We start from the raw sequence: 26,855 nt of genomic DNA on the forward strand, positions 1-26,855 counted from the left end.
ATCTATTTTCAAATTACATCAAACCAGTCCTATTTATATACAAATGACTCCTATAACTAACTTAATAACAGAATTTTAACAAACTTAACAAACTATATAACTGAAGTAAAATTAGCTAACAGTTTCTACACTCCCCCTCAAATTGGTGGTTGCAAAGACATCTTTAAACCCCAACTTGGAAACTAAGTATTCATGTTGATGTACACCCAGGGCCTTGGTCATTAGATCAGCTTGTTGTTCCCCTGTCTTGATGTGTTCGGTCTGTATCAAGCCTTCTTGAATCTTTTCTTTGACAAAGTGGCAGTCTATCTCAATGTGTTTAGTTCTCTCATGAAAAATTGGGTTAGCTGCTATTTGTAAAGCCGTTTTATTGTCACACATCAGCTTTGCTGGTGCCATATTTTTCAATCCCAGCTCCGCCAATAAACCCCTCAACCATATTATTTCTGCTGCCGTTCCAGCCATGCTTCTGTACTCTGCTTCTGCAAAAGAGCGCGCAACAGTATTATGTTTCTTAGACTTCCAAGAAATCAGAGACATTTCAAGCTTAACACAAAAACCAGTAACATACCTTCTGGTCATAGGACAAGCAGCCCAATCGGAATCACAATAGGCAAATATCTTGCACTCACTTGCTGCACTTAGTAAAATCCCCTGCCCTGGATTTTTCTTGATGTATTTTACCACTCTCAATGCAGCCTCAAGGTGTGATTGTTTTGGTTTGTGCATAAATTGACTCAAGAAATGTACTGCGTAAACAATATCCGACCTTGTATGAGTCAGATATATTAATCTGCCTATAAGTCTCTGAAAAACAGATTTATCTTGCAGGAGTTGTTCATTACTACACACAGCTTCATCATACTCTGATGTAGTAAGTTTTTTGTTTTGCTCTAGAGGAGTCATAGCTGGTTTAGCTCCCCCTGCTCCAGTTTCTTCAATCAGCTCTAAAGCATACTTTCTTTGATTCAATACAATCCCAGCTTTTGACCTTAGAACCTCTAATCCTAGAAAGTATTTCAACTCTCCAAGATCCTTCATTTTGAAGTTCTTATTCAAAATATGCTTTAGTTCTGCTATTAGTACTTCACTACTGCCAGTGATTAGGAGATCATCAACATACACCAACAAAACAACTATATCACTACCTTGTTGTTTTGTGAACATTGAATAATCATACTTGCTCTGCATGTAACCGGCTGTAAGTAAAGCCTATGTTAGCTTCAGATTCCATTGCCTAGAGGCTTTTTTTAGTCCATAAAGTGATTTATGCAGCCTACAAACCTTAGACTCCCCCTGGCTGCAAAAACCATCAGGTAGTGTCATATAGAATTCCTCAACTAGGTCACCTTGCAAGAATGCATTGTAGACATCCATTTGGTAAAGAGGCCAAGAAAAGATTGAGGCAATAGCAAGGACAGTTCGAACAGTGACCATTTTAGCAATTGGAGAGAATGTATCCACAAAGTCAACTCATTCTCTTTGATTAAACCCTTTAGCAACAAGGCGAGCTTTAAAACGCTCAACATCTCCATTAGCCTTGTACTTGATTCTATAAACCCACTTGCAGCCTATTGGAACTTTCCCTGAAGGCATGGTAACTATAGACCAAGTGTTGTTTGACTCCAAAGCTTCAATCTCTTCCTTCATGGCTTGGATCCAAAGAGGGTTGGTAATGGCTTCAGAATAAGTTTTTGGTTCACTCAAATGAGAAGTAGAAGATAAGAAACTCTGAGTTTTAGAAGGTAAGTGAGAATAAGAAATGAAATTGGAGATAGGATACTTACTTGGAAGAGATGAGGATTGGTAGGATTGAACATAATCATGTAGCCAATTAGGAGGTTTAACAGTCCTAGTAGACCTTCTCTGAGGCAGACACTGATTTTCAGGTTGATCAAGTGAACTAAACATGGATTTGGAGAACAAATTGGTGAACTAGTTGAAACTTGAGGTGATGCAGGAGGAACAGAAGATGAAATAGTAGGTGAAACAAAATTTATTGGAAAAGATGGTACAGAAATTTCAAGATTAAGAAAATCAGAATCATCAATAAAGGGCTGAGTAGGGAAAAAAGAGAAGGCTTGTTTGATGGAAACGAGAAAGGAAATATAGTTTCATGAAAAACCACATCACGATTGACAAAAAAAGATCTTGTATGAAGATCAAAAAGGATATAGCCCTTTTGAGTTAATGAGTAACCCATAAAAACAGAAGGAGAAGCCTTTGGGGAAAATTTGTCCTTATAGTTAACTTTGGTTGCATAACAAAGACATCCAAATACTTTCATATGAGAAAGATTAGGTGGTTTGTGATAGAAAATTTCAAAAGGACTTTTCCAGTTAAGAACAGGAGTAGGAAGCCTGTTAATGATATAACAGGCAGTTAAAACACACTCATCCCAAAATTTGATAGGCACATGAGAATGAAACCGAAGAGCACGGGCTATCTCTAAAAAATGTTTGTGTTTGCGTTCAACAACTCCATTTTGTTGGGGTGTATGAACACAGGAGCTTTGGTAAGTAATACCAAGAGATGAGAAAAGTTCAGAACAATTATCACTAAAAAACTCACCACCATTGTCACTACGAACATACTTAACTGAAGTGGAATGATGATTTTTGACATGAGTAAAGAATTGTTTAAGAAATAGAAGAGCATCACTCTTAAGTCTCAACAAGTAAACCCAAGATAGTCTAGTATGATCATCTACAATAGTCAAAAAAATATCTATGACCACTATGTGTTGAGATTCTATAGGGACCCCACAAGTCAATATGAATTAGATCAAATGGTTTAAGTGACCTAGATGAGCTAATAGGAAAAGGTAGTCTTGACTGTTTTGCAAGAGGCAAACAGAACATTGTTTAACAGAGTTATCATTCAAAGAAAAAGAACTCAAAAAATGAGTCTTATGCATTTTAACAGTAGTAGCATGCCCTAAACGTGCATGCCAAAGCATTGTATTATTATGAGAAGAAACAGACATACAACCCGAATCAATTTTGTATTCTGATGAAGACAAATCATAACTAAAATTTTGAGATGACAAACCAGAAACAAGATCCTTGGAATTGAACACATAAAGACCACGAACCTGCCTACCAATCCCCCTCATCTTCCCAGTGAAGAGATCCTGCAAAATGCAAAAATGAGGGTAAACAATGACACTGCAGTTGAGATCTTTGGTGATTTTTGATACGGACAGCAGATTATGATGGAAATCAGGAACACACAGTACATTTGGAAGAACATCAGTAGAGTTAAAACGAAAACTACCAGTGTGTGTAATAGGAACTGTTTTACCAGTAGGCAAATGGACAGAATTAGGCTCACATGAATTAAGAGATTGTAAACATTGGATGTCACACACCATATGGTCAGTAGCCCCTGTATCAAGTATCCAAGAAAAAGAACCAGCAGAAGTAGGTGAGCATTTGAAAACAGTACCTGCTAGGTTAGCTGTTGCATCAATAGATGGAGTCTTATTCAAAAGCTCAAGGATTTGGTGATACTGAGCTGTTGTGAAGACTGGAGCAGACTTAACTACACTGAGATCACCAGATTGTGAGTCATGAACAGACTCAGGCAACGAGGGATTGATGGCAAGAGCAGCCTGCGAATTCCTTTTTTTTGTGAACTTAAAATCAGTAGGAAATCCGATTAAGCGATAACAATTGTCACGCTTGTGGACTTTAATTTTGCAGAAATCATAGACACCGTTAAACCGTCGTCGATCAGAATTTCCAGACGTATTGGAGTACATAGCAGTGACTCCCGAGGCAACAGACAATTGAGCTCGTTGTGCCTCTTCTTGCACGATCATGGAGTACGCTTGATTCACGCTCGGCAGGGGCTGCATAAGGAGGACTTGACTGCGAATAGCAGAGTATGTATCATTAAGACCCATTAGGAATTGCAATAGCTTCTGTTGTGCAAGGTGCTTAGAATTTTGTTGAGAGGCTTCACAATTACAAGCCGAAAGAGGAACTAGGGCATGATATTCATCCCACAACAATTTTAATCGCGTAAAATAGGTCGATACAGTTGAATCACCTTGACTTAAAGTGACAATTTCACGATGCAAGAAGAAAATCATCGATCCATCTACCTTGTCGAATCGTTCCTTCAAATCGGTCCAGACATGAGCAGCGCTTGAAGCAAAGACGATTCCAGCCGAGAGATCACTGCTCACCGTGTTGAGAATCCAGGAAAGGACGAACGCGTTACAGCGTTCCCATTGAAAATACAAGAGCTCGTCATAATCCTCTTTGCATCAGGTACCATCCACAAAACCTAATTTATTTTTTTGCAAGCAGTGCGATTCTCATAGAACGACTCCATATATTGTAATTGTCGATGCTAATCAGCCGATGAGAGACAAGAACGCCGCCCGACGTATCAGATGGGTGCAAATATAGGGGATGGTTGAAGTCGAGCAGGGTGGTGATTGGAGAGGTTTCAGTGGTGTGCATCTCGGCACAAGGGAATTCGCAAAACAATGAACAAAGCATGAGAAGGGAATACGGGTTGAAGGAGCGATTGGAAAAAAGAAAACGACCCAATAATTACCTGGGCTAAACTGATACCATGTAAAAATATTTTTGGTAGAATAATGCTTTTATTCCATTTATTTTCAAATTACATCAAACCAGTCCTATTTATATACAAATGACTCCTATAACTAACTTAATAACAGAATTTTAACAAACTTAACAAACTATATAACTGAAGTAAAATTAGCTAACAGTTTCTACAAGAACCGAGGATCATCAATGAAGTTTTTAACGCGAGTCGCCTGCAAAATCACCCGAATATCCTTAAAGTCCAACTAAATTTATGACTACAGAGAAAAAAAATCTAATTCGTGACAAGTTGAACTCCAAACCTAAAAGTTTTAGACTTTGGCCTTAAAATCCTTGACTTCATTTCTGTCACCAAAACGGCGTCGCCCGCCATGATATGAAGTCGCAAAATCTCTCGGTTTTTTTCCAGCAAACGAGAGTAAAGGTGATGCTATGTGGTGTTTGCTTATGAGTGATCTTCATGTGGGTAAGGCTAGTACGATGGAGATTCCATCACTTCCGTCACCCACTAATGCATGTAATCTGGTGTCGAATGACCTAGAGAGTGTTGATAATAATGGGGTTGGTGTTATGTCACCGGTAATGTTTTATTTCATGGTGGTTGGGGGTTTGGGAACGGAGGTGAGTTTGCAGTGAATGGTTTATTTTCCTGTAATGCTGGTATGACTTTGCAGAGGGATATCGAGTGTCCAAAGAGGTTCAATCTTTCACCTTCAATGAAGGCTTTGTTGAAAATGAATGTTGCAATCTTTGCAGCTAGTTTTAGAGCTAATTCAAAACAGATGCAGACACAAAATCAGGCATTTGTGGGCACATTTTCTAGGGGGGATGCCCCTCTGGCTGTTTCTGGGGGTGAAGTTTCTGCTGAGAAATCAGAGGAGTCACAGACTGCCAGGATGAGGTTAATTCAGTATCGAGTAAATTTCGTGATTTAAATATTGATGTGAATTTAGAGCATGTTGGGGAAGATCAGAAAAGTGGGATGATAGTTTCTCTGCTTCATCAGATAAAGGATCTCGAGAAGCAAGTGAAAGAAAGGAAGGACTGGGCTCATCAAAAGGCAATGCAAGTTGCAAAAAAGCTTAGTAGTGATCTAACAGAGCTTAAAATGCTGAGGATGGAGAGAGAAGAGATGCAGCGGATGAAGAAGGGGAAACACACAATAGAGGACTCAACTATGAAAAGGTTGTCAGAGATGGAGAATGCTCTGAGAAAGGCTAGTATACAGGTGGATCGGGCAAATGTATCTGTGAGACGGCTTGAGACTGAGAATGCAGAAATCAGAGCTGAGACGGAAATTAAGTGCATCAGAATCAGTCACAACCTGTCTGGAGTTTGCGAAAAGGGAGAAGAAGTGGCTGAAGAAGCTTTTGGCTTGGAAGAAACAGAAAGCTAAGTTACAGGAGTTGATTGCTGATGAAAAGGAGAAGATTAAAGATCTTCAACGATGCTTAACCTCAAGATCAGAAAGAAACAGAGGTGAATTTCCATTACATATTGACACAAATGCTTAAATGCATATCTACTCCATCTCTTTAGGGCTAGGCCTAGTTTTATTGTTATCTTGGTGTGAAACAGAGGGAGATCTATTCAGCTTCCTGAATGTCTATCAGAAATTCTTATTTTTGTAGAGTTTATAATAATTTACCGACTTAGGGACCCCTTTAGATAAGCTGGCTAGTCTAGATATCTAAAGGTTTTTCATTATACAAGCATATGATCCTATTAGAATCTGGAATACATGTTCTGGATTTATGTAGCATATACATACGAGTTTAAGTGTATGAGAATCTGTTGTGAAGGACAGGATGCATTATTTTGGGGGTAAAATGACCAGCCTAGGGAGGCACCTTCTCTGAGAAGCAGCCAAAGAGAGAGCTTAGTAGTTAGTACACAGAGGGACTCTTGAAGGGGTGATTGCGATCTTGCTTAAATTTGGTCTGCGAACTAGTAAAGCTTAACTCTTTCTCATGTTGCTCAATGTCCCCTTTTCCTTTCTGTGCATGAGGGCTGATCTTTTCCCTGGTTTCCCTTCTTTTAATAATCTATGAGTATGCCTTTCTTCTAGTTGATATTGTATACTGATTTATATTCTATTTTGACTCCGTTTTAGGAGGTTTTAGTAATTTTGTATTTGTGTGATCGACTCTTTAATGTACATTTTCTGTTCCATATTGTTCTCAAATTGACTAGTGCGCTAGTACAGTGTTATTATCCCATCATCTTGAATGCGTTTTATACCGTGTCATTTTCTTCTTCTACAGTCAAAGTGCAGAGAGTAGTTAAAGGCCACAGAGCTTGCCTTTGCTCAAGTGGTGCAGGACGATGCTCCAATGAAGCAACTGAGGCGAGTAATAAAAGAAAGCTTGAGGCTTTACGCCTAAAGATAGAGATAGACTTTCAGCGACACAAGGATGATCACCAACGACTTGAGCATGAGCTTTCTCGTCTAAAACTATCTGATCAATCTACTGAGTTGAATCATCAGTCGGATAATTTACTCACAGGAAAGTCAGAAGGGGTAAAGCCACAGGGAGAAACAATTACTAAGCTTCTTCATGAATTAGATACACTAGAGGATTCTTCCGAGAACGAAGTTAACGGTGATAGAGAATGCATAGTATGTTCCAAAGATGAAGTCTTTGTTGTTTTCCTGCCTTGTACACACCAGGTTCTATGTGCCAAGTGCAATGACAATTTTGGGAAGAAGGGTAAAGCTACTTGTCCATGCTGCCGAGTGCCGATTGAACAAAGGATTCGTGTGTATGGTGCTAGTTCATAATGCACATTTTCGGTTTTAAGAAAAATGCTCTGCAGCAAAAGTTTCATACTAGGTATTATGCAGTTATCTTTTCATAGCACCATTGAGAACGCTGGGTTTTGCATATACCTGCCCTAAACTAAACATGCTGCTATTACTTTAGCAGCAGGTTAAACGTATGTAAATAAATGCCAATATTCTCTATGGCTCATGCTTTAAGCCTTAAAATAAGTTTGAAAGTCGTGCCTCTTTTGTTGCCATAGGTTGAGAACCTGAATTGAGAAACTTCCATATTCTTTTATTGTTCATTAATAATAAGATATTTGCCCAATCAAAGTTCTTAGAGCTTGAATAATGGAAACCCATTTCTATATTCTTTTATTGTTCCATGACTACTAGACAAGTGTTAAATCATGAATAGCATAATTTATCAGATGTCAACCATTTTTAAGATCGTTTTTAAGATATTTCAAGATGGCTTCAGGGGGAAAAAGAAAGAAAGTATTCTATATAATAATATGTAGCCACAATAGTATTAGTACAAGAGTTCATATTTCTTTTCTGGAAACTAAGGGCTGTTTTTCTTTATCAAATAAACCAAAGACATCGAAGCAAAAACCCGTATAATCAGGTTTTGCTTGGGACCGATGAAGGGAATATATGCATCTGCAGAGGAAACAGGGAGCTAGGAAAGAAACCAACAGACATCGGAAGTGGTTGAGCCGACGACCGTTACTTGGAGCAAACAAGGAATCTCCACCGTATAGGCAATGAGGGACTCGGAGAAACTGAAAACGGTGTGTAAAGAGAACGTGCTATAAAAACATATATAAAAAAATTCACTTCAACAAATATGTTTAACTGAAAATGATGATAATTTTAAAATTGATAATTTAAGTATTAAAAACAGTTTATTAGAGTCGCATAGATGATTTAACACTTTTTTTTTACCAAAAGTACATAAATGTATATATACCAGTGCTACTAACATCTCAGAATTCTCCCTTGAACACTCGAACAAAAGAAGCCTTTTTAATTCACCCAAATCTCCTAAGTCTTTCTTATTTGTCTCTCTGAACATACCTGTCAACACACATTTTCGTCCTGCTAGGATTCAAACTCCTAAAAATAGGATAAAATTTTGCTAAGATTCAAACTCCTAAAAATAGGATAGAGTTCTACTAAGATTTAAATTCCTAAAGATAAGATCCATAAGCACTATAAATAGCCATTGTAACTCACCATTGTAACACACGATTTACACACAAAACATAGAGAAAAGCACGGGAAGATACAAAGGTAAACTATTGTAAAAGATTCGAAAAGGAAATAAAAGGTAGCATTTTCTTTTTTTTTTTTTTGCATGTGCACGTTATTTTTCTTGAGATTTGGTTCGAATAACCCAAAACGTGGGTTGCGCCGATGACCAAAATGGGTGGGGTTTCGAAGTTTCGAACCTAGATCTACCCCGAGGCTTATTTTTAAAACCGGTTTGATTTTCGGTTAAAGGAAAGGAAGAGCTTTTTAAAAATCTATATTAGTCCCTTTATTTATTATATAGATATTTTATTCATTTATTTTTATTATTCATGTTATTATTATTATCGTATATATATATATAAATTATTTTCATTTATTTTTTTTACTATTTTATTATTATATATATATATATATTTCTTTAATATTTTACTTATAAGTCTAATATTACTATATATATATTTAAGTCTAATATTACTATATATATATTGTAATTATCTTTATCTAGTCGTATATATTTTTTATACTTTTAATAGTTTATTTATATACCTATATTAAATATATATTCTTAATTATTTATTTGATTATTTCTTTATTTATGTATATATCTTATAACTTTATATTTTTTTATTTTCATTTTTTTATTCATTATTATATATTATTATTTTTTTAAAAACCTTGTGTCTTTATCATTATATTATTAAACATTATATTATACTACTAACCTAGAGGGCCCATTTTTTTGTCTTATTTCTTACTAAAGCCCCCCACTTTCGGTGAATTGGGAGGGTAGTTTTCTATTTTTAAATATTTGGTGTATATGTATAGCTTATTTATTTTATTAATACTTTGATATATATATATTTATATTTTTTTCCTTTTTTCAAATATTACTATATAATTATTACTTACTATTTTTTCTTATCTTACTTATTTATTTTATTTTTCCCTTGTATTTTATTTGTTTTCTTTACCTTATTTATCTAACACATTTCTCGATTTTTTTAAAGGATATTTCAAATCAATCAAGGGTAAGTAATTAGGATCGAAACTTTACCTTTTAATTTAACTTGTTATTTTTCTTAATTAAGACAACTGGAAATTACGTAGTACCGAAAGGGCGGTTCAAGGGTGCTAATCCTTCCTTGACCGTAACCGACTCCCGAGCCCGACATATTTCTGGTAAGACGCAGATCAGGTAAGAAATAGGGTATCCGATCAACCCATTTATTTTTAAATAAATGATCGGTGGCAACTCCAATCCACATTTTTCTAAGTCGAAGCCCAATTCCGGAGCCCAACTGAAAGACGGTTGCGACAGCTTGGCGACTCCGCTGGGGACACAGGTAAGTGAGTCAGGCTAAGGTAATTTCCAGTTATCTTTTTAATGAAAAGGGTAAGTTTAAATTTTAAGGTAACATTTCGATCTTTATTACTTACTTTTGATTATATTTTCGAGTAAATAGTTGTACTAACCGTTTTTTTAATGATTTCAGCCTTAAAGATTTTTCATCCAAAGGCTCTATACCTGAGCTCCGAACCCATTTAAGTGGGGGTGAAAGCGACGCCTTCGTGTGAATTTATTCATCGTATGGGCCTAGCAAGTAACCTTCGGGATTCATATACCTTATGCCTTCGTGTGAATTTATTCTCCGTATGGGCATAAAGGAATGTGTCCTCTCGAGTTTAACTTAGTCCACACAAACCTGTGATGGGTTTAGGACTAAGGGTCTGGTAGGCCCAATGGGGCACCAGCAAGGAGAACTCGGGTACCGTTTTTTAGAACCTAACCCAGGAGACTATGGAGAAATTAAGCCTACCCCGAAACCACATTCTGAAACCTATGACGTTTTTTTAACCTTGTTATTTTTGTATTTTACTTATTTATTTTTATATTATTATTTTACTAACCTTTTTGCCTTTGTGTTTGTTTTATAGTATTTTGCATCATAACAAGAGGTTACTGATCCCTGAAAAGGTGTTTATTACACAAAATAATCTGAATTAATGGACAAAGGTGTTGTAATACAAGAGACTAAGAACCCCGAGGTACGACTATGGTCCGAGAAGACTCAGAAAGAAAAGGGAGACAACCTTCAAGAAAGCTATGTGTCAGAGTTGGTTAGCTACGCATCTATCAGCCTAAAACAGAACAATGTGCAGGAGCTTCGAGATATCTGGGACAGTTGGAAGAATGATCGGAAACAGAAGTTCAGCCAACGGTACGGTGACATTACACTTTTACTTCACGTTATGATTGATGAGCCCTTGATTAGAGCCATGGTCCAATTCTGGAACCCGGGATACAGTTGTTTCACTTTTAACTGGGAGGACATGGTGCCTACTATCGAAGAATACACCACACTGCTACACTGTGAAAACATCAAACTAGGGCGAGTCTACGTTAAGCACACCAAAAGTCAGCCTTTCAAGAGTACACTGGCCAGAGTCGCGGGAGTAGACGAGAAATGGGTAATTGATCAGACTCAGCGCAGAGGCAGCGGGGAAGGAATTGAATGGATCCACATAAGGCAATTAATGAAGAACCACCCTGATGAGTGGAAAACTATAGACCTTTTCGCACTAGGTCTGTACGGTTTGATTATTTTTTCGAAGGCTTTGGGGTGCATTGACGCATCCATGGTGGAATTATTTGAACAACTACTGAAACAAGTCAACCCAGCACCAGCCATCTTAGCAGAAACCTTTCGTTATCTTAATCATTGCAGAAGAGTTGGTGGAGGAAGATTCATTGGGTGTGTTCAGCTCCTTCAAGTATGGATTCGCATCCACTTCTGGAAGACCAACGGGGTTGCCTACCGTCGATTTAGCACTACCTATTCACCTTTGGGAGAGTTCATCACCATGAAATGGCATGAAGGTGCTTCAAAAGAGAAGTGGATAAAAGTCTTCACTCATCTTCAGGACCGAGATATTACCTGGAGAGCCCCCTGGTTGTTCCTCAGTGATGTTCTTTTCCGGTGTGAGGGCTCTGACACGATGACCTTGCTAGGAATTTGGGGTGCAGTTGGGTATGCTCCATTGTTAGCACTGAGACAGTATGGGGCACGTCAGTTTGTCCCAGCAACATGCAGGCTATCTGGATTAGAGTTTGGGTATCACAGTAACAGCTATAAGAAGATGATCAAGGAAGCAGCCGATTCTTGGAAGAAAATATTCCGAATGGACATTGTAGCTGCCAAGAACGTGCTTACCCCGGATTATGTGGAATGGCGAAGATTGAGAAAAAATGGAAATATTTCGGTGCCAGACTGTGAGGACACCCGAACTATGGAAGAACATCTCAGGCATGTCCCTTCTGAACTCGAGATAACCAAGACAGAGTTTGAAGCTGTGAATAATGAGCTGAGGCAGAGGATAAAAGAACTTGAGGCTGAGCGCTATCAGTGGAAGATGGATGCCGATTCTCAGAAAGATAAAGCAGACAAACTGGAAAAGGAACAGAAAAGAGTCTGTTTCGAGCTCGAAGACTTAAGAAAGGGGTATCAAGATGCTGTCAAAGATAACTCCAAGTTGAAAATGTCCTCCGAGTACTGGAAAGGCGAAGCTCACAACCTGAAAAGAAAGTTTGAGGGGCCTGATGAGAGGGCCTGGAAGGAAAAGATGAAGATTGCTCAGAGGCGCTTAGCAGACAGTCAACATCAAAACAACGCTTGAGAATCCAGATGACTGATCTGGAGAAACAGCATGAGAGAGATGGCAAAACAATATGTGAGTTAGAAGCTATCATAGATGGATTCAAAAGCAAGCAGCCGAGCTTCAGATAGTGCCCTTTGATGGAGGTCTACAGTGGCATTTTCGTTGGGAGCAAGCACAACAAAGAGTGAAGGCCAGAGACGTAGCCATCCGAGACTTCCTAGATCAAGTACAGAAGGCAGCCCGTCATCTTCATGGCCTGGCAAGGGAAACCGGAGTGGTTCGACAAGGTATTCAACCAGTAACGGATGAAGGCAGAAGACTTGTCAATCTACTAGAAGCTATTCGGGGTTTAGAGGATTTAATCCGAGTGTACCTTTGATTATTTTTATGTCTCTTACAAGATAAGATATTTTTGTCTGAATAAAGATTATTTATAATAATGAACACTTTTTCTGGATCAGTGCCTCTAAGCTGCATACATCATGCATTGCATATTTTGCATTCTATATCTCATGTTTATTTCTATATTTTCCATGTTTTTACATTTGTATTAACAAACAAAACATGTCTCAGAAAGCGAAAGAGAAAACACCAAGTCTACCACTACAGACATTAAATACGCATCATCCGCATAATACCCGAGCAAATAAAAGACAAATGGAGGCCAGAATGGAAAAACTCGAGGAGAACATGGCAAGACTACAAAAAGAACTGGAAGATAAGATGGCTCAAAACAGTCAGAACACTCTGGAATCCATCAAGAAAAACCAGGAATCCTTGGTCGACCAAATAGTGGCCAAGTTATCATGTTTATAGCAAGTTAGTGCAGAAGGGGGAAGTCCCTTCGAAGGGGTAACCATGTCACCAACCTCACAGGTGATTATATCACCAGAGATCTTACCCAGACCATAAGAAATTCTTCTGCTGTCAAAGGAAAAGCACCATCTGCTGTAAAGGTGCAAACTTCCAAAACTAATCCTGATAATCATCTGGATGATTACAGTATCCCGGATTTTAATGAAGATGACAAAGCGAAAAAGATGGAAGAGAAGATCAGGATGATAGAAGATTGAATGAAGATAGTCCAAGGGGACCATGATGTGGACGCAAGGGAGCTAAGCCTGGTTCCAGATTTGGTGCTTCCACCAAAGTTTAAAGCTCATGAGTTTGAGAAGTTCGATGGGAACAGCTGCCCATCAGCCCATATCACTATGTTTTGTCGGAAGATGACAGGATATAGAGGGAATGATCAACTCCTGATCCACTGCTTTCAGGAGAGCCTATCCGATTCAGCTATCCGCTGGTATAATCAGCTCATCCAAACTCACATCAACACATGGAAAGACTTAGCCAAGTCTTTCCTAGAACAATATAAGCATATCAACGATATGAGACCAGACCGGGTTATGCTGCAAAGCCTGGAAAAGAAGCATAATGAGAGTTTCCGACAATATGCGCAACGATGAAGGGATTTGTCTGTGCAGGTTCATCCACCCCTGGATGAAAAAGAAACTAGAAAGTTGTTCGTACAAACCCTGAAGGCACCCTACTTCGGACACCTGGTGGCAATTACATATGGAGGTTTCTCAGATCTAGTTATGGCTGGCGAAATGATTGAGTTAGCCATTAAACAAGGGAAAATCGAAGGAGGAGACTCTAGTAAAAAGCCTCCCATGAAGAACAAAGATCGAGAGGTCAACAATGTCAACACCTACAACGTCAACAAGGGCGTTAGGGTCTCAAGTCCAAAAATTGTTGCAGTTGTATCGTGTAGTACTTCTAAACAAACTCAGAGAGGACCAAGGAAAGAAAAGATTTGCATCAGTCCAATCCCAATGACATATGAGGAGTTACTCTCAACGCTAGTTGAGAAAAATCTTGTGACTCTAGTTCAATCCAAACCTAGAGAGGCCCCATATCCTGAAGGTCATGATATTAACGCCGTATACAGCTATCATATTGGGAGCTCAGGGCACACCACTGAGAATTATGGGGCATTGAAACGTAAGGTCCAAGATCTGATCGATTCAGGGGCATTCACTTTCAATATGTAATGAGGCATTCTGATCGAGAGTCATATGAGGCATCCATTAGGAATTTTGTTGCATTGTCAAGTATATCATCTTGCTTGAACTTGTTTTTCTTTCGTACTTCTTATGCGTGAACATTTTTAAGTCACTTGACGTTTAAACATTTTAAATAAAATGCTTCCTTCTTAGGAGATGAGCAAATTTTAATCTTGAATTCCTTGAATATCACCTTAATTAAAAACTGTTTAATAATTGAGGTTGTAAATCTTTGAAAAATGACAAGATTGAACCCTGCAAAACAAAGACCCCTTGGTCCTAATTTAAAAGATACATCAGACTACATATTTTTCTCTTACTCAGCTAAGTTTTCTCTTCTCATGAAGAGTCCATCCAAGGTTTGGTATTCAGACACGTATTAAGAGCGAACAGAATAGGGCAACTAGCCATGAGATTGTAAAACTAATTGGTTTATACCCTTGTTTATGATGTTCAGGGATGATAATGATCTTCACAGATGGAATAGTCGAGTAAGCAAATCTAGTTTAGGTCAGTTGTTTGGAAATTGAACTCTAAAGATGAGATCCCTTGACTTTCAAAAACACCTAGACTATAACAGGTTCTTCTTGACAATCTTAAGAAATTAAATCCGTAAAGTTGAGCTATTCCACTAAGGCAATTGGTTATAGAGGAAACTCGAAAGCCCTGGCTTTATGAATAGATTATGTTCAAACTATGACACTGCTCGGACACTTGGCAATTCGGTGTTTACTCCACTACTTTTGTTTGGCCAAAGACTTTGTGATGAGATGAACCCTTCAGTGATTTGTCCCTCTAAAGCTGAGCTATTCCACTAAGGCAATTGGTTATAGAGGAAACTCAAAAGCCCTGGCTTTATGAATAGATTATGTTCAAACTATGACACTGCTTGGACACTTGGCAATTCGGTGTTTGCTCCACTGCTTTTGTCAGGCCAAAGACTTGTGATGAGACGAACCCTTCAGTGATTTGTCCCTCTAAAGCTGATCTATCCCACTAAGGCAATTGGTTATAGAGGAAACTCGAAATCCCTGGCTTTATGAATAGATTACATTCAAATCATGACATTGCTCGGACACTTGGCAATTCGGTGTTTGCTCCACTGCTTTTGTCAGGTCAAAGACTTTGTGATGAGATGAACCCTTCAGTTAAACCTGATAAAAGTGATTATAAGCTGTCCCTCTAAAGCAATTGGTTGAACGCCCCGACTTTATGGATTCGGCTAACCAGACAATGGCAAAATAATCAAATTCATCTAAAAAGAAATTTTCGGTAATAATAGACTAAGGGAGTTGAGAAACACCTGTTATAGTCAAATTCACACGAGCACTCAAGAATTTCATTTTTTAGACCGATATTTCTGCACTACCTTTGTTAGAAGAGCTTACGAAACTTGAACAAATGGAAGATTTCAGAGAACTGAAACATAAGTGTTCTGAAAGGTCTAGTCATTGATTATGCTAGTTGTGTCATTTTGTTCGCCTCTGATCAAAATACAAATCAAGAAAGAGGGGCATGCCATGATCTTCACGATAACCAAATCGATGAAACAAACCCACCTCTAGACCAACTTTTCGATCTTGATATTTGTCAAAGATTTGCAGCTATCAAAGATTAAAAGAGTGTTTGATTCTTTTGATATCCAATGAACTCATGTTTTATGATTTGCTTCAATTGTGAAACCTAGAAAGAGGTAACTTTTCAAAAGTTCTTTTTGAGATTTTTCAAATTTTTCAAAATTTTGAAAATTCGAAAGAAGAAAATCATTTTCAAACAAGATAAGTTCTCTGGAAGCAAATCTTGGAATTCAACAAATATCGCTCCGAAGCTTGAGATCAAACAGAGGCAAGGAAACTATCTTTGGGGCAAAATTTGATAAGGGAATGAAAAATTATCTTGAGGTTTGCAAGAGTACATCCTGGTGGAAATGAAGACAAATTAAGTCAGAATGAAGACTGCACACGCAACCATTCCCCTCACATCTCAACATATACATCAACACGTACATACATGACGCATGAAATTTGCATCTTTGAATTCATCATCATGAGCAATAAAAACCTTGATTTTTCCTCCCTTGAGGGCAAATTTAACAGCAAATAAATTTCATTTGGGCATACATCAAGCATACATCATCAGGATAGTTACATCCATATACATTTTACAGATCTTTCAGGAGATGATGAGATTAAAAGCCAACTCGACAAATTGAAAGATCGATATTCATCTCCAGATTCAATTCCAATATAAACTTTGTCTCACTTAAGACAGTCTCATTTAATGCAGAGATTATCTCACTCAAATTTGTTTTTCTTAAAACATACTTGTCTCACTTGAGACTGTTTTTCTCGAAAGAAGATTTATTTCACTCAAGATTGTTTTTCTTAAAACAAGATTTGTCTCGCTTGAGACCGTTTTCACTCGAAAGAAGGCATTTCATTTCACTCAAGGCTGTTTTTTTAAGAAGATTTTATCTTGCTTGAGATAGTTTCCCTCGAAACAGAAAATTTCGTCTCCCTTGAGACAGTTTCTCTTGAAAAATTTCCCTTGAAATTAATTTTTTCTCTCTTGAGATAGTTTCCCTCGAAACAGAAAATTTTTCTCCCTTGAGACAGTTTCTCTTGAAACATAAACATTGAAAACATTTCCCTTGAAATGATTTTTTTTTCTCTCTTAAGATAGTTTCCCTCGAAACAGAAAATTTTGTCTCCCTTGAGACAGTTTCTCTTGAAACATAAACATTGAAAACATTTCCCTTGAAATGAATTTTTTCTCGCTTGAGATAGTTTCCCTTGAAACGAATTTTGTCTCCCTTGAGACAGTTTCTCTCCAAACATAAACTTTGAAAACAATTTAACGAAATCTTTGAATATGTTTTCCTTCAAACAAATTTTGTCTCCCTTGAGACAGTTTCTCTTGAAACGACACAATTTGCTCGAGAATAGATTTCAACTTCACGAAGAAGGATGTCTAGCTCGAAGCCAAACATCCACGATTTCAACTCCACGACGGAGGATACCGTGACACTCGAGACAACACAAGTTCAACTTCACAACAAAGGGACGGTTGGTTGTCAACAAACAAACTTCTCAATTTCAGAGCCAATTTCAACTTCACAACGAAGGATATTGGACTCCAAACAACGCAAGTTCAACTTCACGACGAAGGGACCGCTGCTTGTCAACAACAACTTCTCAATTTCAGAGCCAATTTCAACTTCACAACGAAGGATATTGGACTTCAGACAACGCAAGTTCAACTTCACGACGAAGGGACCTGCTTGTCAACAACAACTTCCCAATCTCAGAGCCAATTTCAACTTCACAACGAAGGATATTGGACTCTAGACAACGCAAGTTCAACTTCACGACGAAGGGACCGCTGCTTGTCAACATAACTTCCCAATCTCAGAGCCAATTTCAACTTCACAACGAAGGATATTGGACTCCAGACAACGCAAGTTCAACTTCACGACGAAGGGAACCGCTGCTTGTCAACAAAATTTCATTCAGTGTCAATTTCAACTTCACAGCGAAGGATATTGGACTCGAGACAACACAAGTTCAACTTCACAACGAAGGGACGACTGGTTGTCAACAAACAATTTCCTGGTTCCAGAGCCAATTTCAACTTCACGACGGAGGATATTGGACGCGGAACAATGCTACTTACTTGGATTTCAACTTCACGACGAAGGATATCCACTCAAAGAAGGATTATCTGCCATCAAAATTGTCGAGTTCGACTCATTCAGCTCGATGACACATCAATCGCACTACTTTCCGGTTGCAGTCGAGGTTTTCAAGTCGAGAAGATGACCTGGGTTAGCGTGCCCTAGTGACAAGCAACCATTTTCAAACAACATAGCTTAAGTCAAGAAAAAGCTATCTGTCAATGAAGATTTTTAAGTTCGATTCCGATCCAAGTCTTTAAACCGAGAAGAAGACCGAAGGGTAACAGGAAGCCACGTGCTGATTCAAATTCCGAACTACGGCTTCAATTTCATATCATTTCAAGATGAACTCGACTTCACGATGGAGGAGTCATCCGTAACTCAATTCGACAGGGAGTTATAAACATCAGAGTTAATTTTCAACTCCACTGAACGAAAAGTGTGTCTTTTAATCTTTGCCATATCCCCGTTACACGACTATGGGCAAAGAGGGGCAGCTGTCAACACACATTTTCGTCATACTAGGATTCAAACTCCTAAAAATAGGATAAAATTTTGCTAGGATTCAAACTCCTAAAATAGGATAGAGTTATACTAAGATTTAAATTCCTAAAGATAGGATCCACAAGCACTATAAATAGCCATTGTAACTCACCATTGTAACACACGATTTACACACAAAACATAGAGGAAAGCACGGGAAGATACAAAGGCAAAACTATTGTAAATAATTCGAAAAGGAAATAAAAGGTAGCATTTTCTTTTTTCTTTCTTTTGCATGTGCACGTTATTTTTCTTGAGATTTGGTTCGAATAACCCAAAACATGGGTTGCGCCGATGACCAAAATGGGTGGGGTTTCGAAGTTTCGAACCTAGATCTACCCAGGCTTATTTTTAAAAACCGGTTTGATTTTCGGTTAAAGGAGGGGAAGAACTTTTTAAAAATCTATATTAGTCCATTTATTTATTATATGGATATTTTATTCATTTATTTTTATTATTCATGTTATTATTATATGTATATATATATTAATTATTTTCATTTATTTTTTACTATATTTTATTATTATATATATATATATTTCTTAATATTTACTTATAAGTCTAATATTACTATATATATATTGTAATTATCTTTATCTAGTCGTATATATTTTTTATACTTTTAATAGTTTATTTATATACCTATTATTATATATATATATTCATAATTATTTTATTTGATTATTTCTTTATTTATGTAATATATCTTATAATTTTATAACTTTATATTATTTTTATTATTTCGTTTTTTTATTCATTATTATTATATTATTATTATTTTTAAAAAAAAAACCTTGTGTCTTTATCATTATTATTATTAAATATTATATTATATACTACTAACCTAGAGGGCCCATTTTTTGTCTTATTTCTTACTAAAGCCCCCCACTTTCGCTGAATTGGGAGGGTAGCTTTTCTATTTTTAAGTATTTGGTGTATATATATAGCTTATTTATTTATTAATACTTTGATATATATATATATATATATTTATATTTTTTCCTTTTTTCAAATATTACTATATATAATTATTATTTTACTATTTTTTTTCTTATCTTACTTATTTTTTTTTCCTTGTATCTTATTTGTTTTCTTTACCTTGTTTATCTAACACATTTCTCGATTTTTTTTTAAAAGGATATTTTCAAATCAATCAAGGGTAAGTTAGGATCGAAACTTTACCTTTTAATTTAACTTGTTATTTTTCTTAATTAAGACAACTGAAAATTACGTAGTACCGAAAGGGCGGTTCAAGGGTGCTAATCCTTCCTTGACCGTAACCGACTCTCGAGCCCGACATATTTCTGGTAAGACGCAGATCAGGTAAGAAATAGGGTATCTGATCAACCCATTTATTTTTAAATAAATGATCGGTGGCGACTCCAATCCACATTTTTCTAAGTCAAAGCCCAATTCCGGGACCCAACTGAAAGACGATTGCGACACATGTATAGTAGATCAAGCATGAATTACTGCTTTCAAAATTGACTTACAATTCTTTTGCTGATCCCCTTGCAACAAAGAAAGGGGTAACCTCAGCTGCAGAAGAGGGATTTGAATCCATTTTGAAAGTGGGTTTTGATTGGGGTAATGAGAGATTTGGGGTGTAATTGAAGTATAAGTACAAAGTGAAAATCGAAGTAAGAGAGAATCGAAACAACTAGTTATGTAAGCGAAGTAGAAGCAAAAAGGAAATATTTATAGCAGAGAAATTAAGGCAATAAAAAGAAAGAGAGAATCGAAACGGCTTATTACAGTTATGCCACCTCACTTCCTTTATGTATTAATTTTTTTTTTGTTTCAGAGTTAGTTTGAACTTGATTTTAAAAAAAATCAATAAATAATTTTTTATTTTCCATGGTGTTGTAATTGAATTTTAACGCATGTACTCTTTTTCCTTGAAGGAAATAAAGCAAGAAGGAATTGTAACGACTAGTTTTGGTTACGCCACGTGGCCTCCTTCAGTTGCCAAAGCTTTCTAGCCACATAAAACGGCACTTTGCTGGATTTTGTACCAATATCTTTTATACTGTGGAATGTGGATTCATTGTTTTGACGACGTGTAATATATATGGTTTAATTATGTCAAGGTCTATATACGGATATATGATATTCAAATTCGATTCAATTGAGTTTTTTAAAATAAAATTTCAGTTTCTGAGTCGGATTAGATTTTTTAAAGAAAGAAGTTCAGGATGAATTTAGGTTGAAAAATATTTGATTCGACTTGACCCAAAATGTATTATAATTTTTTCTTGTATATTTAAAAATAATTATAACAATACACATCTTAATATTATTATTTTAATTAGATCCATATTTTATCAAATAAGATTAATATTTTTTATAAATACATTTATTTCAGGTTGAGCTCGATTTTTATCTAAAAAAAAATGCCGGGTTTCGGATCGGGTGAAGTCATCCTAAACTTGGGTCGGGTCGGATTTGGGTAGAGGAGGCTTATTTTTTGGTTAGGGTCGGGTTGACAAAAAACCCAACCCGACCCATGCCCATTCCTGTATCTATGTATGATTTTGTAGTTTATAATTTAATCCTTATATTTTAATTTATGAGTCTTTACAGGTTTTTTATTTGAAAATCTTGGTTCAACCCTTTTTCACATAGAAAAAAGATTAAAATTGACTAATCAAAGGCATAAACAACCAATGTTCAAAGAGTGATATACTAGACCAAATTTGTTGAGCTGATAAGGATAAGAATTGGCTTGAAATGCAATAGCTAAAGTTGATACAGATTACCAGAAACATGGTGCCAAAGTTCTACTTATGGTCGAAGTTATTTCAATTCTATTGCTAGTGTTGCAGTGATTTCAAGCACACTTGAAACTCCTCTGTACACTGCCCTATTTCACTTGTTCACCTACAAAAAGGACCTATATTACATTCTCTTCTAAACATCCACACCTCTCTCTTTTCTCTTCCTGTGATTTTAATATAAAAAAGTGTACGACATTCTTTACATATATTACTTCTATGTATCGTATCTTTCTCGTTCCACCGCTTCGAAACCAAGTAACAGAGGAGGCAGATCCTTCCATCGGAGATTTCCTTGTTTCGGATATTATGTTACTTGCAGGAGACGTACAAAAGAAAAGTAACGAAAGAGGCCTAAAAGGGCTTTGCTTATGTATAGATTAGCAGACTGTAACCTAACTAAACTCTTCTATCATGTGTGTTGATGCGGCCTAAATGACAGCGGATATGCCGCTAGGTACTGTGGAAGAAAGGGCTATCTGGCAGATTGAGTCCGTCACTGCAGATGCATGAACATTCAAAACAATCATTATAACCGAGACAGATAAGATGAACTGGCTTGAAATGCAAAAACTCAATTTGATACAGATCGATTACCAGAAACATGCGATTATCACCGTTTCAATTATTCAAACTAATCCAATAAAAAATCTCGATCACTAATACTCCCCTTAGCGTAAGCAACACTTGGGGTCGATTACTGCTCTTGTCCAACTATATGTTAAACATGCAATGCTGAAGACAGCTACATACATAGTTCATCCATAGTTGATTTATCGGCTCTCTCCATCCAAGAAGAAATGACTGCTTATCAATGTTGTTGGTTTGAACTTCGAAAAGAGTTCCCCTCTAGCATTGCTAAACGCATCAATAATCAAGCGAATGTTCTTCATTTACGAGTTGTATGTAGCTCCTAGAAAGATTCAATTGATGTGATTCCTATATCTTCTACACTAGGAATGCAAGTCGTCTTCATTTTTAATTGTTTTACTAACCTCTTTCTTCCTTTTCTACATCACAAATGATTGTTTATCGCAATGGTCAAATAGATTGTGAAACTCATTCCAACCATAAAACATGGTTCATTAAGGTTGAAGAATCAAGTTTCGTGTTTTAAACGCAATTCTACAGAGCAACAGATCAAGAACCTACATCTTTCCTTTCTTAAAGAGCTAATCCATCTTAACTTACCTTCCAAAATCTGAAAAGTTTAATTATCTCATCGACCTTAAAGTTAAGATTGTTTATCTCTTTAAGAAAGGAAAGATGTACCTTCTGGATCTGATGCTCTGTAAAATTGAATTTAAAATGCGAAAATTGGTTTTTTGCCTTTGATGAACATGTTTTATGTTGAAATGAACTTCACAATCTAGTTGACCATTGCAATAAACTATCATTTATGATAGGGAGAAGAAAGAGAGAGGCTCGTAGAAAGATTAAAGAGGAAAACAACTTACACTCGTAATGTAGAAGATTTAGGCATTTTTCTAGGAGCGCATACGGCCTGAAAATGAAAAACAATCGATTGATTATTGATACATTTAACAAACCAAGAGAAGGGTTATTTTGGAAGTTCATACCAACAAAATTGATAGGCAACCATTATTTATTGGATGAGGGGAGCCGAGAAATCAGCAATGGATGAACTATGTATGTTACTCTTTTCAGCCTTGCATGTTTGATATATAATTGAATGAGAGTAGAAATTTGCCCCCAGGTATTGCTTACACTGAAAGGAAGTATTTAACTAATCTGGTGAAGCCATGCCGCTATAGAATCCTGACAGAAGCACCAAATCCGCTACGAGAATCAAACATAAGTTTCCTCAGTTAGGAACATCGACCATCAGCAAACAAAAATGGTCGTCGAATGATAGGAGCACCATTGACAAAAGACGATCGTGGAGAAGCTGATGGCTCACGACTCACGGCATCATTACAGATCAAGATTCAACGAGATTCGAAAATTGTTTGCATAAAAGAAAAGGAAAAGTGCTAAAAAGAAGAGTAAAGCACATCGATAGATGGCGGTCGCTCATGCTTAAAGACAGTAGCCACCCTTTGAAGAAGCAAAGGGAGAGAATACATAGAGGGAAGGTAGAGTATTTGCCATAGGGAGAGATGAGTGAGCGACATGAGAAAGAAATAAAAAAAAAAAAATGGAAACAATCTAAAAATGTATCATATATATAATGATGAAATTACAATTATTTAGGGTTCTGTAATTTTGTAACGGCTAATTTTGGTTAAGCTTCTTCAGTTATTAGAGTCGATAAAAGCAAGAAATAATTGTAACGGTTCATTTTGAGTGTGGGATAGTCTAAATGACTAGTTTTGGATACAAGGGAAGTATATGAAAAAAGAAAAAAAGGGTTAATGACGAAGTAATTAAAAAGAAATCAAACGTCTTATTTTTGTTATGTAACACTTTTTCAATTATTCCACTTTTGTTTTGAGTTGATTTAAACTTACTCAAAATAAAATAATAATAATAAAAATAGTTTTGAACTTATGATTTTTAAATATTTTTTTTTTATCAATGATATTTCATTTAATTTTGAACAAACCGAAAGCACAAAATGAAAATTTCATGATTAAGTAATTGAGGAGCGACAAGAGAAGAAAGATAAAAAAATTGGAAACAATCTAAAAATGTATCATATATATAATGATGAAATTATAATTATTTCGGGTTGGTAATTTTGTAATGGTTAATTTTTGGTTAAGTTTCTTCTGTTATTAGAGTAGACAAAAACAAGAAATTATTGTAACGGTTCATTTTGAGTGTGGAATAGTCTAAACGACTAGTTCTGAATATAAGGGAAGCATAACACACAAAAATGTTAGTGGCGGAGTAATCGAGATAATAAAAGGAAGAAAAAAATCAAAACGTCTTTTTTTGTTATGTCACATGACTTTTTTTAATTATTCAATTTTTTGAGTCAATTTAAACTTACTCAAAATAATAATAAATAATGGTTTTGGACTTATGATTTTCAATTTTTTATTTTAAACTTACTCAAAATAAAATAAAAATTAATAAAAATGGTTTTGGATGTATGATTTTTAATTTTTTTATTTACCAATGATATTTTAGTAAATTTGAACAAACCGAAAGAACCTAATGAAAATCACATGACTAAGTAATTGAGGAGTGACATGAGAAAGAAAGATAAAAAAAATTGGAAAACAATATAAAAATGTATCATATATAATTATGAAATTATAATTATTTTGGGTCAGTAATTTTGTAACGATTAATTTTAGTTAAGCTTCTTCAGTTACTAAAGTCGATATAAATAAGAAATAATTGTAACAGTTCATTTTGAATGCGGGATACTCTAAACGACTAATTTTAAATACAAGAGAAGTATATGCACACAAAAAATTGTTAATGGTGGAGTAATCGAACTAATAAAAAGAAAAAAAATCAAAACATCTTAATTTTTTATGCCATATGACTTTTTTTAATTATTCAAATTTTGTTTTGAGATGATTTGGACTTACTCAAAAAATTTTTTAAAAAATAATAAAACTGGTTTTAGACTTATGATTTTCAAATATTTTTGTTATTATCATTGATATTTTAGTTAATTTGAACAAACCGAAAGCACAAAGTGAAAATTACATGATTCAATAACTGAGGCGCGACATGAGAAAGAAAAAAAAATTGGAAAACAATCTAAAAATGTATCATATATTATAAATTATAATTATTTCGAATCAGTAATTTTGTAACGGCTAATTTTGGTTAAACTTCTTCTGTTACTAGAGTCGATATAATCATGACGGGTAATAGTTGTGGATATAAGTGAAGTAGAAGTAGAGAGAGAAACGTCAATGACAGAGTTACTGACGTGATAAAAAGGAAGAAAAATTTGAAACAATTAATTTTGAATATATCACGTGACTTCAGTTATTAGATTTTCTTTTATGCTGTTTGAACTGACTCAAAATAAAAATGAATAATGAAAAAAATAGTTTCGGATTTATGGTTTTTAAATAAATTTTTATTTGTCTATAATATTTTAGCTAATTTGAACAAAACATAACAGTAAGACTTTCAACTCAAAATAATTGACACAATAAAAACAAAAGAGACTAGTTATGAATGTTAGTGAAGTAGAAGCACAAAGAGGATTGTTGCTCAAGGCCAATACTTGTGCTTATAATCCATTGTGTTACATCACACTTATACTTCATTGTGTTACACTCTAACACATGTTATGAATATTCCTCAAGGTTCCTCTCAAATAGTTTCACAAGTAAACTGTGTAATCCATGGTCTAGTAAAAAATCAGATCGAGTATGGCACTTCAAATAATTAAGAACTGAAATATTGACAATTCAAAGTAAACATAAACTAAAACACAATGAATAATTTCCAAATATTTAGGTACGACTTTGAATCTCTAATATGAAATGTGCCAATTTAGTTATTGTAATTAATATAGACAAGTAAAGTCCATATCATTGAGTTACATCACCATCTTAATCGCTTAAAATAACTCTAGATTAAAAATTCGATAAATTACAATTTTCATCTCTTATCTAATCAATTTTGTTTCGAGCTTAAAGTCAAAATTGTCTTAAGTTAATCTTATCCAACTATTTACATGTTCACGCTTTGAGTTGAGATGAAAATCTTACAACCCAATGGAGGGACTTGTAGCCACATGAAAGATAGGCAATATAGTGGACCTTATCAACATCAAACAAAGATTTATAAGGATGTGTGGTCTTTTATCAAGGCTTGTCCTTTACATAGTATTCTAATGACGTCCCTTGTTCATTGAGATTCCACATGCCCTTCATGTTCTGGTAATAAAAACAAGGACTGGTCATACTAGGAAAAATTTAAACTTTGCTGGTTGAAGCCAATTTCTGATGTCAAAAATGATTTTAACTTTTAACAGTCATTGGATGAGAATGATCATCAACAGAAACAATGAGATGTTGGAAGATAAAGGAGGAATGCATATCATCAAAGTATAGTGCAAGGGCTTGGATGGGGATCGGTGACCACTGTAAAAAACTCTGGCTGATGCTGTGGAGGCATGCAACATATAATTGGACTACTAATGAACTTAGGTCTTTCTTCTCTTCATCTTTTTACCTGCATCTTTCTTCTCTTCAGCCTTTTTGTCTTTCACTTCTTCCACTGTCTCCAAGCTTGCATGGCAAAGCTGTTTTCGCAATGAACTAGTCAAGCACACTGCATCGACCCCGTCTCCGACTATCATCAGTTTATCTTTCCCTGGACAATGTAACGCCACTGATACCACACCTATGCCATTAACAAATAAACATAAACTAAAACACCGAATCTCTTTGATGGATTTGGTCGAAAAACATATATACATGCATACATACCATCTGTTGCAGCAGCTATTTTGAGAGCCTTGGTTCGGCATTTTTCACTGTGCATTGATACCTTAATAACAATCTTTTGCTGCAACATCAAATGAAACCATTAAGAATGTTTTTGAGATTCCTATTTTCTTTTTTGGTGGAAGAAACTAGTGCTTCACCTTCATAG

The 26,855-nt window shown here is 35.8% G+C and overlaps 2 pseudogenes; one reads left to right on the forward strand and one right to left on the reverse strand.

Annotated features, from left to right (window-relative positions):
* Positions 1 to 3,373: 3,373 nt before the first annotated feature.
* On the forward strand, positions 3,374 to 7,383 carry LOC120141978 (annotated as a pseudogene).
* An 18,917-nt stretch (positions 7,384 to 26,300) lies between these two features.
* Positions 26,301 to 26,777, reverse strand: LOC120141977 (annotated as a pseudogene).
* Between the last annotated feature and the right edge of the window lie 78 nt (positions 26,778 to 26,855).

This window comes from Hibiscus syriacus, unplaced genomic scaffold (assembly GCF_006381635.1).
Source record: "Hibiscus syriacus cultivar Baekdansim isolate YM2019G1 unplaced genomic scaffold, ASM638163v2 tig00110818_pilon, whole genome shotgun sequence".
In the NCBI taxonomy this organism is placed as follows: Eukaryota; Viridiplantae; Streptophyta; class Magnoliopsida; order Malvales; family Malvaceae; genus Hibiscus; species Hibiscus syriacus.